At 38.7% G+C, this 15,613-nt stretch overlaps 1 protein-coding gene and 1 pseudogene across 3 annotated transcripts in view; both read left to right on the forward strand.

Moving 5' to 3' along the window:
• BICC1 (BicC family RNA binding protein 1) overlaps positions 1–15,613 on the forward strand; it is a 251,650-nt gene that overhangs the window by 114,363 nt on the left and 121,674 nt on the right. The gene's annotated exons all lie outside the window — the stretch shown is intronic.
• On the forward strand, positions 4,212–5,425 carry LOC116667344 (annotated as a pseudogene).

Below are 15,613 nucleotides of genomic sequence, written 5' to 3' on the forward strand. Positions count from 1 at the left end.
TAGTTTGAGAAGAAAATTGGGAAAAATAGAGAACTGTATTTTTAACTTCGAGAACTTCCGTATTTTGGAATTTTCAAAAATGGCTATGAATGGGGGATACACGGTTGTATCTCTTACGTTCTGAATTCCTGCTCGCTGTGTTTTCACGGTGATGACGTCTGTGTGAGACTCATAGCATCACGCAGTTCTGTCATCTCAGCATGTGTGTGGAGTGACACCTGTCATCTCATGTACCTGAAGGAAGCATCAGGGACTGTGGAATTAGTAGTCCATACAGGCCGAGATATTGTTGACACAGTTCATGGAAATATTCTACTAGAAGCATATAAATGTCCCAAAGGCTTGTAAAAAAAAATTAAGATAGTGTTAAAGCAAAAGAAAAAAGAAAAAAAAATTTTTTCTAAAGTTATCTCTGTAAATTATGCCACCTAAAATAGCTTCTTCAGCAAAAAGATACTCCATTTAATTTTTCTCATTCTGGAAAGTATATTTTTTATAGGGATATTCCATTTTAAAAATGCCTGAATGAAATGAACCTTTTAAGAAGGATTTTCGTATGTTTTCCAGTAAGGATAAAGAAGGAAGTTCAATATAAGACTTTTAACTAAAACTGGGAATAGTTTTGTTGTCCTTCAGTTCTTACATTAGAAATACAAAACCAGACATCAGCTAAGTCGCCATAGCAATCATCTCTGTTTTTGAGATGAATAACAGATTTCAGTCTGAATTTTTGGCAAATTCTTGAAAAGTGAAAAAAAAGTTCACCAAAAACATCAGGTGTTTTGACTAGAAATTCAGTCATTGATTATTTTGCATTATAACTAGAAAGTGTGACATGACCACTGATGACATTCACAGCTTTCTCACTTGGGTTCTTATCCGTGGGAACATAGGAAAGAACTATTTTGTTGGTTAGACTGCAGTTTCATATGGTTCATGGTAATAAATATATTGTAAATCATCATGATAAAACAAAGAAGAGTTTGTAATGATCTGTTAAGAAGATGGAAAAAAAAAAAAAAAGAGTTCTGCCTGATGACCTTGTCAGCCTGTGGAAGACTTGTACTAAATGAATTTGATTGCATTTGTTCTCATCTGCTACTTTTCCAAATATTCAGACTCTTGCAACTGCAGTTGCACAGTGTCTAGAGTGGTGCTGGCTACGTCGCAGGTTCTCAGTCAGTGTTTGTTGAATAAATAACGTGCATAATATTTTTATCTGTAAGTTGGTTTTGAAAATTCAGTTAAAAGAGCCGTTTCCTTCCCCTCAGCTTCCACACCTTCCTGCCACAGATCTGTTTCTCCCCCTCCAGTTTGGCCTTTTCCAGGATGTCATTTATGTAGCATCATGCAGTATTTAATCTTTGGCATCTTCTTTTGCTTAATAATAATCTTTCGAGATGCATCTGGGTTTCTGGGTATATCAGTAGTTTATTGTTTCTGTTCTTAGGAGAAGGAGAAATCTGTGGTGTAGATTTACTACTTTTTTGTTGTTGTTCACTCACCAGTTCAGAGGCATTTGAATTGTTTACATTGTATGGCCGTTATACATGAAGGTTCTGTAGAATTCACAGATTGGTCTCTGTGTGGCCATACATTTTTATGTCTCTTGGGTAAGTGCCTTTGATTGGAGTTGCTGGCTCATAATGGTAAGTGTGTGTTTCACTTTGTCAGAAGCTGCCAAATTGTTTTGTAAAGTGGCTCTACCATTTTGGATTCCCACCAGCAGCGTGTGAGCATTTCAGTTGTTTCACATCCTTTCCAGCGCTTGGTACTGTCCACCTTTCTAATGTCGGCCCTTCTGGTGGATACCTTAGTTAATTTCTCATTGTGGATTTATTTACATTTTTCTGATGACCAGTGTTGCTGAGCAGGTTTTCATGTGCTATTATTGGCCATTTCTATGGAATCTTTTGTTCAGTGTCTGTTCCACATTTTGCTAATTTTTCATTGGGGCTGTTTATTGAGGAGTAAGAGTTCTGGATGCAGGTCCTTTGTTGGGTGTATGTTTTGTCAGTATTTTTCCAGTTTGTGCCTTTGTTCTACATTTCAAGCATTTTCATTTTACTCTTTCTATATAGTTTTCATCTCTAGTAAACTCACCCCCTCCATATGTACACGGTGATCATTTTTGCAGTCAGATCCTTATCATAGTTGTTACTGTTTTAAATGTCCTGTCTGATGCTTAAAATCTGGGCCATCTTGGGGTCTGGTTCTGTTGACTATGTCATTTGTTAACAATCATGAAAAAATATAGAATAAAATGGAAATCTTGAATACTCTTATTTTTAGGAAGTAGTTTTAATTTCTCTGTTCTAGATTTTTTTTCCTTTAAAAATCAGATGTGTTACCAAATATCACAACTTTTGGGGTAGAGGTGCTGCTCCTTTTACTACCTTCTTGTGGAACAGGTGAAGAAGAGTGAAACTGGATAAAGGCAAGGAAGACAGGGGAGAGGTGGAAGGGAAGAAGGGGGTGTGGGCATCCATCATCAGTTCCTAAAAGGCCAAATTCACCTTTTAATGTAACTGAAATGTTTAGTTGAGTCTTTATTTTGCGAATGAGAGAATAGAGTGTCAGAGGTGACTGGTATTTATAAGATCAATATGTAAGATTTATTGCTACTTAATGGCGAAGCCAGGACTGAAAGATGCTCCTGATTCAAAGCTCCATGGTGCTAAACAAGATCTTTGATCTCTCTAAACTTCCTTGTCAAGTGTCGAAGGAGGAGCATGCCTGCTTTATAAGGCTGTATGGATGAGGTGGAGATCGTGTGTGTGTGTGTTTACGAAGTGTTGATGTATACCAGGTGCTTGGTAAACGTTTCTTTCCTTGGTTTCATCTTGGCTTACTGTAAATTACTTTTTTTGTGGACATACTAAATAGAAAGTTGGTAGTAAATGCAGAATTAAATCTTTTATGATCCTTCGTTTTTTTTCCCCCCAACAAAATGCACAGGGTCAGACTGAAAGTAAGACTTCTTTTGGAAGATTCCCTGAATCATTTCAGCTTCAGAAAATAGAAGTTTTATATCATCTTTAGATGCTCTGATTTCAGTCAGTGCATATTATTGCCTTGGGTCAGGTATGCCAATTTATACAAAAAAGCAGTTTTGAAGACTTTTCCTTGCCTTTTCTTCTGTGAATTCCTCTTGTTGTGAGCTTTTGATCTTCACTGAATGACCTTGGAAAAGAAAGGGAAAAGATCAATAAAGTGTAAATCTTAAACTTTCCCGTCAATTTTTTTTCCCACATGAATTCACAGCATTCTGAATCTCACCTTTAGGTCTGACCCTCATTGAAGAAAACCTCAAAAATTTTCTTTGGCACAACAGCCTGCATCCTAGGAATCATTTCTGAGCTTTGCACTACTTTGTTTGCCCTTTTAACGAACACACATTCCAAGGATTGCATTAGTTTAAATGGATGGTGTGTGTAACTCGAAGTTCTCTTACTTGGGAAAACTCAGTTTTATTAGTGACATTGAGTTCTTGTGTTTGTTTACTACATTTATAGAAAGCGCTTTGCTTTGGGCCAGTTACAGTATGCAAACCAGAGCCCATCAACTTGTAAAACAAGATTTCTTTTCCTTCTCTAAAACTGGTGGGTGTACCTAGTTCAATAATTTTTCTGATCAGACCAAAGAAGAATTTAAAAACTGAGGACTTGGGACCAGCCTTGTGTTCACGTAGCTATTTCTTTTTTCTTTAACAGTAGGGTTCCAAGAAGAGATAGTGTCTAGATGTTTACTTGAGGGATTAATAAACCTTTCTTTTGGAGTTTAAAAGGATTGTAAAAAGTTTTATACAGTAAAAGTCCAAGCTGATAGCGTGAGCAGTTAGGAAAGCTATTTGTCTTAGAATATTCACCAGACTATATGTTAAAAACTTCACTGCTGACAGTGAGCAATAAATCATAGTTTCCTAAGCCGTGTTTATGAATATGTAATTAAAATACTTCTGCTACTAAGTGAAAACTCTTTTCTTGTGTAGTATCTACAGTAGTGCTTGCCACGTAGTAAGCTCTCTGTAAGGATTGGTTGAGTGAGAGTAGATATTGAGCCTTTTAATTTGTTACTGGTTTTGAAAATACAGTTTAGTTAAATTTTTTACTTAAAAGGATTATTTGAGCTTAGGGCTCAAGGTGTGGCCTGTGGTCTGTTCAAGTCAACATTCTCGCTTAAGTGTCCAGAGAAGAACCAAGGTGCAGAAGATGGAAAGAGGTTGGCTCCGTGGGGAAGGACTCTTCCTCTGCCTCATTCTCTACCTGCTGCTCCAAGAAAGAGAGACACTTTCGTTATTAGTGACTTAGGTCTTGACCAGCATGGGATAGATCCTGTGGTCCAGCAGTGTTTGACAGAAATGCTTCCATCCATACATCAGCCACAGCATTCCCACTCATGTCAGCATCTCCTTCACATGATGACATCGTTCCTGTGGCTAAATAGGATCTAGTACAACCCGTTGATGAGGTGGAACCCAGAGGAATGTGGGGGTGTCAGGAAGTGCAGCATGGCAGCTGAGAACCTGTGGCTTCCAGATACCTTCACTGAGGAGTTTGTGGATGTGGATCAGGTGCCTGCAGGTCTCAGGGCTTGTGTCAACAGTGAAGGTCCATCAGATACGATAAGCCACTATGGGTGGTCAGCATCTGAAACCTGGACATCTTCTATTTCCCCATTGATGAACAGAGCTTCACACTCACCTTTGGCGCTTTCATCTAAACCAGTGGCCGTCAGGCACAGGTCCAGCTTCTACATGATGAACCTTCTGGTAAACCGGTGGCTTTCTGCTTGTCATCAGTGCCTTCAGTTTCTAAGTGCTGGCAGAAGGTGAGAGTCGTGCCCCATTCCAGACGATACTTCTGCAGGACCACGTTATCTTTCTACCCATGATGAATGACTTATTCCTGGCCACTGGCACCCCCTCATCAGTGTCTGCTTGGCCCTGTTTATCTCTGATGGTGCAGGTCAGCTTGCTGGAGACCGTGTTCATCACCTGCTTGTTGTACCTGGCCCCCACCTATGCCTTGGGGGGCCACTCTCTGTTTCTATGTTGCACCAGCCCAAGGAAATGCTGCCCCACTGCACACCAGGAGGGAAACAAGGGTCTAGGTCTCACCCCCGGCCACCTACCTGCCCTGAAGGTGCCAGGGACCAGAGAGACAGAGTTAAATGGATGCCTTGCATCAACAAGGGCCGCTAGGAACGTGAGACTCAGAAGCAACACTTGGTAGACCTGTGGGTGCTGTTCAGCCACACAGTAGACACTCTGTCTGCTCTTCCACCTCTACCTGCCCTTCTTGGCCTCCTCAGTCAGCACCGTCATTATTCTCCAGAACACCTCGGCCGACGCCCATGTGCAAACTCCAGTCCACAGCTTCTCTTGCCCCTGAAGACCAGTCAGGCTCTCATGCCCGTCCAGGTCCCAGCCCCACAGCCCTGGCAACCACCTTGTTTTTAACTCACAAATTCCTGCTGTACTTCTTTGGTTGAATTATCCCCAGTAAACTCCTTTGCAGGGGGAAAAAGGGGGACAATTTGACTTTATTTTTTGAAGATACATTTTTGGTAGAATTTAAGCCCTTAATAATTTTATAGTTGCTAATGTTTTTTTGTGAAGAAAGATCTAGGAGTTTTAAGTAAAACGCTTGTGTTTGATAGTGTACATTGAGAATATAAACAGTATTCCTAGGGAAACTTAAAAAATACGTTAATAAGTAACATAATGTGACATTCAGTATGCCAGTAGTAGTTACATACTTGTTAAATAGGTCCAATGTATGAAACTAAGAAAATAGTATCCCTCAAAATGTTACATAATTCAGAGTGACCATTATTTTCCCTATATTAGCTGGAACTTTCCCCATTTTCCTCCTGAATTATTGTTTCATTGCTTAAAGTGCATTAAAATATTTCTGTTTGACTCTTTTTCTGCAAAGTACATATTTTGGGCCCTTGATGATTTCAAGCAGCATAAAATTAGTTTTCTTTGGTGACTGAACTGGTTACAAATGCCTTAGTAGTAAACATTCATGGATTCACAATAAAAGGGAAGAGGTGAAGGGAAGGAGGGAGGGAGGGGTGCGCTTGTCTGTAATACTGTGAAGTTACAGGTAATGCTTTTAAAGAAATGTGGTTTGGTTACTTAAGGCTTTTCTACCATTTTATTATAAAAAATACAAAAAATTTCAAAGGATGATGCAAGGGCTACCATATACCCACTACTTACATTCTGTAACTACTTTTTCCATACTTCCTTCATCACATGTGGATCCATCTGTCCATCTTTCTGTTTATTCGTCCATCCATTTTACTTTTTGATGCATTTCCAATGGATGTGCAGACATCAGCACACTTCAGCCCTTCACTGTGCATACCAGCAACTGGCATTTGATACGTATTCCTAGTGTTTTGTTGCTGTTAAATTTTGAGTAAGTGTAGCATTCAATATGTTTTGACAAACATACACATCCCAGTAACCCCAAGTCTTAGGAAGATATAGACTATGACTTGAAGTTTCCTCCTACCCCTTCCCCCAAACTCCCTTGAGTCTCCTATCCCACCCACTGTGACAGCCACTCTGAGTTTTTTTTTTTTTAATCAATAACCTTTTTTGTTCTAGAATATTACATAAATTGAGATCTACCATATGTACTGTATGGTGTAAGACTCACTGAGCATAATGTTCTTGGGGTTTCATCCATATTGTCACGTATATCAGTAATTCGTTCATCTTTATTAATGAGTTGTATTACACTGTATGGAACCCACCAGAGTTTATTTCCTTGTTTATGGACACTGGCTGCTTCCCGTTTTTGATTATTATGAACAAAGCTGCTGAGAACAAGTCATTTACTTGCTGGGTATTTCCATTTGATTAACTCGGGGACTTGAAAATTAGTGTGCTCAAAATTGAGCTCACCTGAATGTGTCTCTTCTCCGTGAGTCCCTGTGTCAGTGAGTGGCACCACCCTGCGCAGTGCTGCCCGACTCATAACCTCGGGTGCCGTTCTCGACTGCCCCCGTCCCTGATCTCTCAGCCATAGTCAGATACAAAGTCCTGCCAGTACTGTCTTCGTGTCTACTCACTTTGCATTGTGCCATGATCACTATCCTGTTGGAAGTTGTCACCATTTTCCTCTGGGTTGCCAAAATAACCTCCTTACTGGGCTCCTTGCCACCTCTCCGGGTTCTCCATTACTTTCTCCAAACTACGGTCAAAGATCTTTGAAAAAATACACATTCGATCACATTATTTTCCTATTAAAACGTCTAGTTGTTTCCCATTGCTCCTAGGATAAAAAAGTAAAATCCTTAGTTTGCAAGGCTCTGCATTGATTTGACTCCCGTATCTTCCCTGGTTCTTAAATTTCTAACCACGTTGGGTCTGCACATCCCACGTGCTTCTCACCTTAGACTTCATCTTCCTCTATCTTGGAATGTCTCTCTGATCAGATCATTCCCACTTACACAGTTGTGTTTTAGTGTCTCCTGTATTAAAAACAGACCCAAACTGCCTGTATTATTTGGGATTAGAATTGTCTGTGGAAACGGAAAGTGAAAGCAAAGCACAATGATGGTTGTTTAAGTAAGTTGGAAGATTATTTCTCCTGAAAGGATTCTGCGTGTACAGTTTCCCACTCCGAGACTGTGGCCCTTGTCTTCATAATCCAGATTGGAACTTCAGACGTTGTGGTCCAATCAGCAGGATGGAAGAAAGGACATGAGACAGTCACTATTTGGATGGTGAGACTTCCTGGAGCTGGCTAACACTTCCCTGGGCAGAACGTAGTTACCTGACCACACCTGTTTTCAAGGAAGGCTGAGTACTTATGTTAGGTCCATATTCCCAGGTAAAAACTGGAGATTCTAACTGGGAGAAAGTCAACATTGGGGTAGGCTGTTTGCAACTGCCAGACTTCCCTTAACCTCACATTCCCCTCCAGCACTGTCTTGTTTTTTCTGCTGCTTTTTATAATCAAAACTTGAAAGAGTTGTCGACTAATGATAATTCTCCTTTTTCAAACCCCCTTCTCAATTCTCAAGTCACACCAACTCCTGTGCTCGTTTTCCACTAAGTTGATTATGTCAAGGTTACCCTGACCTTGGTGTTTCAGAAATCCAAAGAGTACTTAAAAGTCTTCATCCGATTTGATTTCTCAGTAGCTTTCAGTTCTTTTCTTTTTCCCTTCAGGGACGCTCCTGTGTGCAGATCAGCCTTGAGTTTTTCATTCATTTTCTGTGACTTCATCTGCCACTATTCTGGAAGCTCATTACCTCTTATTTTTCAGCCTCTCCTATTCTGCCCATTGTCTGAATGCTGGAGTTTCTCAAGGTTTAGGTGTTTTTCGTTTGTTTGTTTGTTTGTTTAATTGTAGTAGCAGACACATAGCATAAAATTTACCGTAAAACTTCAGCCATGTTTAAGTGGCATTAAGTATATTCACATTGTTATGCAACCATCACCACCATCTACATGCAGTACTTTTCCAGCTTCTCAAAGTAAGACTCCATAACCATGAAATAATACCTGCCCATTTCCTGTACCCCCAGTTCCTTCCAGCTGCCATTCTGCTTTGTCTCTTCTTGGTGTCCTCCCTATGCGAGAGCCTCAGTTTCCATGACCTTAAATGTCACCTATCCAATTCCAAATTTATGTTTTCAATTAGATTTTTTCCCCCTTTGATCACTAGATTCTTAAAACTTTAGCTTGATATTTCCACTTGGATGGAAATCTACTTCAGTGGCTCATAGACTTTAAAAATACAACTTATCTAAAACTTAACTCTTAACTTCCTCAGTCTCATTGCTTCTTCTCCTTTCTTCATTGATGGCACCAGCTATCCAGTTATTTAAACCAGAGATGTGGTTGATAACTTAATAACTTCCTTTCCTTCCCACCTCCCCAATCAAATCAGTCAGTAGTCTTGTGCGTTCTGCCCTCAGTACATGTGGATTTGATTGACTTTTCTTCGTTCTGCCATCCTAACCCTTCTCCATGCTCCTGTCATCTCTTGCCCGGCAACTGCAGTGTCCTCCTAACTCATCTGTCTACTGCCAGTCCTGCCCCCTTCAGCGTGTTCTTTAAAACACAGATTCAGTCATGTTCCTCCAAAACTTGGAACCCTTCATTGCCTTCCTAGTGCTCTGAGAATAAGATCCACTCTTTCTCATGACTTTCCAGGCTTTGTATGAAGTTGACCCTTCTCTCTGCATCTCATCTGTTGCCACTTTCTCCTTCCTTTCTGGTCTTTCAATTCCTTTAACACCGAGTTCCCTCCTGCTTCAGGGCTTTTGTGCTGCATTGTACTCTCTGTCTGAGATGTCCTTTATATGTGTGTGTGTGTGTGTGTGTGTGTGTGTGTATAATTTTATTGAATTATAGTCAGTTTACAATGTTGTGTCAATTTCCAGTGTAGAGCACAATTTTTCAGTTATACATGAACACATATATATTCATTGTCGCATTCTTTTTCACTATGAGGTACCACCAGATCTTGTATATATTTCCCTGTGCTGTACAGTATAATCTTGTTTATCTATTCTACATATGCCTGTCAGTATCTACAAATTTTGAACTCCCAGTCTGTCCCTTACCACCCCCCTCCCCACTGGCAACCGCAAGTTTGTATTCTATGTCTATGAGTCTGTTTCTGTTTTGTATTTATGTTCTTTTTTTTTTTCTCTTTTTAGATTCCACATATGAGCGATGTCATATGGTGTTTTTCTTTCTCTTTCTGGCTTCACTTAGAATGACATTCTCCAGGGACATCCATGTTGCTGCAAATGGCGTTATGTTGTCATTTTTATGGCTGAATAGTATTCCATTGTATAAATATACCACACCTTCTTTATCCAGTCATCTGTTGATGGACATTTAGGCTGTTTCCATGTCTTGGCTATTGTAAATAGTGCTGCTATGAACATTGGGGTGCAGGTGTCATTTTGAAGTAGGGTTCCTTCTGGATATATGCCCAGGAGAGGGATTCCTGGGTCATATGGTAAGTCTATTCCTAGTCTTTTGAGCTTTATATATTCTTAACTTCCTTCAAGTCTTGGCTTAAATGACCCTTCGTTGGAGAGATAGTCCCACTCAGTGTAAAGTACACACCCTGTTATTGTTCTGATTCAGAGCATCCTGTTCTTTTTTAACCCCTCTCCCACTTTAAAAAATGATTTCTTCCCCTCCTTTCTCCATTTCCTGAAGTAGACTTATTTTGTTAAAAAATTTGTTCATTTCCCACAGTAAATTGTAAATGTGACCAGGGACTGTTTAAATTCTATTCACTATAGTATACCTAATGTTTCACACGATGACTGGCACATGTTTGGCGTGTAGTAAATATTTGTACGTGAATGAAAGCTGATCCTTCTCCCTGGCATGATTCATGTTACCCCCTTTGATGTAGCCATGCTCCATACCGTGGCTTACTTTTTCAAGGTAGCTTTCCCTGTTACAGACTACGTGACATCCCTTTTTTAGGTGGTATCATTGCAACTTCTAGATTTCTTTCATGAAAGGTCTTGTTCTGTGTAATTATACATTGGTAAGGGTTGTTTGGTTGGTTGTTTTCCTGACTATACGCTCAGCCTCGTGAGAGCAGTGGCTGGACCTGTGTTTGCCTGCCATTGTCGTCCCATCAGTTGAGGATAGAGTCCCACACTCATCTTGTGTTGTAAATGAATTCATGGCTGTGAAAGTATACCTCACCAACGGGTTCGCATTTCATAATGTGATAATTATATGCCATTTTATCAGATGTGGCTAGGTGCTGGAAACTGAGGATGTATTGAGAGAATCTTAATTTCTTGAAATTAGCATTTGGAAAGTTTAGTGCTTTTTAATTGGATTCTCCTTGGATCTTTAAGAACCTAAAAATTCACAAAGCAAAAACTGTTTTGAAACTTTCACTCTAAGAATCACATGAAGAAATCTGAAATACTGCTAAATGTGATTCTGCACTGTTGCGGATTAGTGAAATCCTACATCTGCATGTTTGTCTTTCCAGGTCTCCCTTGTGACATCATTAGTGAGCTACAGCCTCCAGAGAAACTTCTTTGGAAATTTTCATAATCAATTAAATTCATTTTTGAAATGTGTGAATTCTTTGACTGTTACTCATAACTTTTTATGGGCTCCACACATTTTCCTTTATCAGAAAGATTTAAAATTACTTTCGCAGAAAAATACATTTGGAGTACAGGAGATATTTTCTACCACACTGTATAAATTAGGTGGGGTAACACTTTATTTATCTGGCATCCTCTTGGAAGGAATTATTTCCAGTGTTAATTCAGGAAAGTCTAGTGGCTTTTAAAATCCTGCCATGTGCCAGGGGATTCATGTACAACTTTGTGTTAATTGGCCTCAGTTTCCCAGCAGCTTTTAACCCTAGGCCTCCCCACCATACACCCTTGACCAGAAGTCAGGTGCTGGGCTCCAAAGCTGTCTGTTCACTCTCATTCTCCCTAAGATCAAAGCCTAGCTAGGTATAAAATACCATAAGGCACTGCGTTTTCTGATTCTGGTAGCAGCACCGTCTATGCACTCTTTTGGATACTGCCCCTTTCCTGTTGAGTTTCTTTTAATTTAACTGAGGTAAACAGGAAATGGACGGGTAGCTTGCTGGTTGTATTTGGCATACAAGCCTGTTTCGTTAAGTCCGCACTATATTCGTCTGAGTAGTGATTTTTGATATGTTATGTATCTGCCAACATTTAAAAGCAAGGAGATTTTACATACCAATCTGGTTTGGTAGCTTTTCTTGAAAAATCTGAGAGGCTGGGTGCGTTGGGCCAGCTCCTGTACATGCCCATTGGAGCTGGTGATGGTAGCCCTGGGCAGGACAGGTGCTCTGTTTGTCTCACCCCCCTGCCACGCACTGTTGTTTCCCTGACACTGAGGTCCAGTGTCCATTACCATTTATCCTTGTTGTGAGACTGTTGATTTTCTCAAGGTGGACTAAAATAGTTCTTGTACCCCTGTCTGGAAGTCAAGGGGAAAGGTGATTGGGAGGGCAGTGAATTCCAAGAAAATGAGAGAAGGTATATTTGTTTGGGGGAAATGAGTAATTTTCATATGTCTTTTTCTTTCCTTTGTGGAATGTACATCTGAATTAAAAGCATGCACTGTGCCCATTCATTCCCCACAATTCCTCGCTTGGCTCTTCTAGACATACGGCTGTGTAGTAGTCCATTGTATATATTCCATTCTTCTGTCTATGGGCACTTAGATTGTTTCCATATCTTGGCTATTGTAAATAATGCTGCCATGAACATAAGGGAGAGTGTATCTTTTTTAATTAGTGGTTTCATATTCGTTGGATAAATACCCAGAAGTGGAATAGCTGGATCGTATGATAATTCTATTCTTAATTTTTTGAGTACTCTCCATACGGTTTTCCATAGTGACTACACCAGTTTACATTCCCATCAACAGTGTATGGAGGTTCCCCTTTCTCCACATCTTCTCCACCATCACTTGTTATTTCCTGCCTTTTTGATAATATCCATTCTAATGGGCAAGAGATAATATCTCATTGTGGTTTTGATTTGCATTTCCCTAATAATTAGTGATGTCAGGCATCTTTCATATGCCTGTTGGCCATCTGTATGTCTTCTTTGGAAAAATGTCTGTTCAAATCCTCTGCACACTTTTTAATCAGGTTGGTTTTGTTTGTTGTTATTGAATTTTATGAGTTCTTTATATATTTTAGATATTAATCCCTTATCAAATAAATGATTTGTAAATATTTTCTTTCATTTAGTAGGTCATCTTTTCATTTTATTAATGGTTTCCTTTGTTGTGTAGATGCTTTTCAGTTTGATGTAGTCTCATTTGTTTGCGGTTGCTTTTGTTTCCCTTGCCTGAGGAGACATATCGAGAAAGATACTGCTAAGTCTGGTGACCAGTTGCATACTGCCTGTGTTTTCTTGTAGGTTTTTTATGATGTCAGGTCTTAGATTTAAGTGTTTAATCCATTTTGAGTTAATTTTTGTTTATGTGTAAGATAGTGGTCTAGTTTCATTCTTTTGCATGTAGCTGCCCAGTTTCTCCAACACCATTTATGGAAGAGGCTATCCTGTGTTCTTTGCTCCTTTACCATAAATTTATTGTCCATATATGTGTAGGCTTATTTCTGGGCTCCCAGTTCTGTTCCTTTGATCTATGTGTCTGTTTTTCTGCCAACACCATGTTGTTTTGATTACTATGGCTTTGTAGTATAATTTGAAATAAAAGTGTGTGCTCCCTCCAACTTTGTTCTTTTTTTTTTCTTTCCCTAGAATTCCTGTGGCTATTTGGCATCTTTTTGATTCCATACAAATTTTAGGATTGTTTTTTTGTATTTCTGTGAAAAATATTGTTGGGATTGCATTGAATCTGTAGATTACTTTAGGTAATGTAGACGTTTTAACAGTGTTAATTCTTCCAGTCCAGTGAGCACAGAATGTCTTTTCAGTTCTTTATGTCTTCTTCAGTTTCTTTCAGCAGTGTCTTACAGTTTTTAGTGTACAGGTCTTATGCCTCCTTGATTAAATTTAATCTAAGGTATTTTGTTAATTTTGTTGTGATTGTAAATGAGATTGTTTTCTTAGTTTCTCTTTATCACAGTTCATTATTAGTGTACAGAAATGCAACAGATTTTTGTATATTGATTTTGTACCCTGTAACTTTACTGTATGTGTTTGTTATTTCTAAAAGTGTTTTGGTAGAGCCTTTATGGTTTTCTTTGTATAAAATCATGTCATCTACAAATAGTGACAATTTTACTTCTTCTTTTTCAATTTGGATGCCTTTTATATCTTTTTATTGCCTAATTGCTCTGGCTAGGGCTTCCAATACTGTGGTGAATAAGATTCGGCCATCCTTGTCTTGTTCTTGATATTAGAGGAATAACTTTTGTTTTTCACCATTGAGGATGATGTTAGCTCTGGGTTGTCATATATAATGTGTGTGTGTGTGTGTGTGTGTGTGTGTGTGTGTGTGTGTAGGTATGTTCCTGTATACTCGTTTCATTGAGAGTTTTTTTAAAAATCATAAGTGGGGGTTGCATCTTGTTGAATGCTTTTTCTGCCTCTATTTAGATGATCATGATTTTTATCTTCTATTTTGCTACTGTGGTGTATCACATGGATTGATTTGCAGATGTTGAAACACCCTTGATTCCCTGTAGTAAGTCCCACTTGATCATGGTGTGATCCTTTTAATGTATTGCTGTATTTGGTTTCCTGATACTGTTATTGAGGATTTTTTTTCATCTATCTTTGTCAGAGATATTGGCCTGCAGTTTTCTTTTCCATGTGTTGTCTTTGCTTTTGGTATAGGGGTGATGTTGGCCTTGTAAAATGAGTTAGGAGACTTTCTCTCCTCTTCACTTTTTTGGAAGAGTTTGAGGATAGGTATTAAATTTCCTTTGAATGTTTGGTAGAGTTCACCAGGGAAGCTGTCTGGTCCTGGACTTTTGTTTTTTGGGATGTTTTTGACTGCTGTTTTAATCTCCTTACTAGTGATTGATCTATTCAGATTTTCCTTTTCTTTGTGATTTGGTCTTGAAAAGTTGTATGGGTCTAAGAATTTATCCATTTCTTCTAGGTTGTCTAATTTGTTAGCATATAGCTGTTCATAGTATTTTCTTATAATCCTTTATATTTCTGTGCTATGTTTTTGTAATTTCTCTTTTTTCATTTCTGATTTTATTTATCAGAGCCTCTCTTTTTTCCTTGGTGGGTGTAGCTAAAGGTTTGCCAATTTTGTTTATCTTTTCAAAGAATCAGCTTTTAGTTTCATTGATCTTTAGGTATAAGATTAGACTGTTTATTTGAGATTTTTGTTTGTTTTTGAGGTGGGCTTGTATTGCTGTAAACTTCTCTTTTAGTTCCTCTTTTGCTGCGTCCTGTAGATTTTGTTATGTCATATTTTAATTTTTATTTGTCTTCAGGCATTTTAAAATTTTTCCTTTTGTTGTTTCATTGACCCAATAGTTCAGTAGCATGTTGTTTAGTTTCCACATATTTGTGATTTTTCTAGCTTTCTTCTTGTGATCAATTTCTAGTTTTATACCATTGTGGCTGGAAAAGATGCTTGATATGATATCAGTGTTATAAATGTATTGAGAATTGTTTTGTGTCCCGACATATGCATTTGAGAAGAATGTGTATTCTGCTGCATTTGGATGGAATATTCTATATAAATCTAAGTCCATCTGGTCTAATGTTTTATTTAAGGCTGCTGTCTCCTTGTTGACTTTTTGTCTGGATGATCTACCCCTTGATAAAAGTGGGGTTTTAAAGTCCCCTACTATTATTACATTGCTATCAATTTCCCCCTTCGGGTCTGTTAATAATTGCTTTGTATGCTTTGGTGCTCCTATGTTAGGTTCATATGTATTAATAACTGTTGTGTCTTTTTGATCATTTGTCCCCCTTTTCATTATATTATGTCCATCTTTGTCTCTTGTACCTTTCTTGTCTGTTTTGTCTCATGTGAGTATGGCTGCACCCTCTTTCTTTTGGCTGCCATTTGGTTGGTATCATCTTTCATCCCTTCACTTTGATCCTGTGTTTGTCTTTAGAGCTGAGATGAGTCTCCTGGAGGCAGCACATAGTTGAGTGT

This window comes from Camelus ferus, chromosome 11 (genome assembly GCF_009834535.1).
Source record: "Camelus ferus isolate YT-003-E chromosome 11, BCGSAC_Cfer_1.0, whole genome shotgun sequence".
Classification (NCBI taxonomy): Eukaryota; Metazoa; Chordata; class Mammalia; order Artiodactyla; family Camelidae; genus Camelus; species Camelus ferus.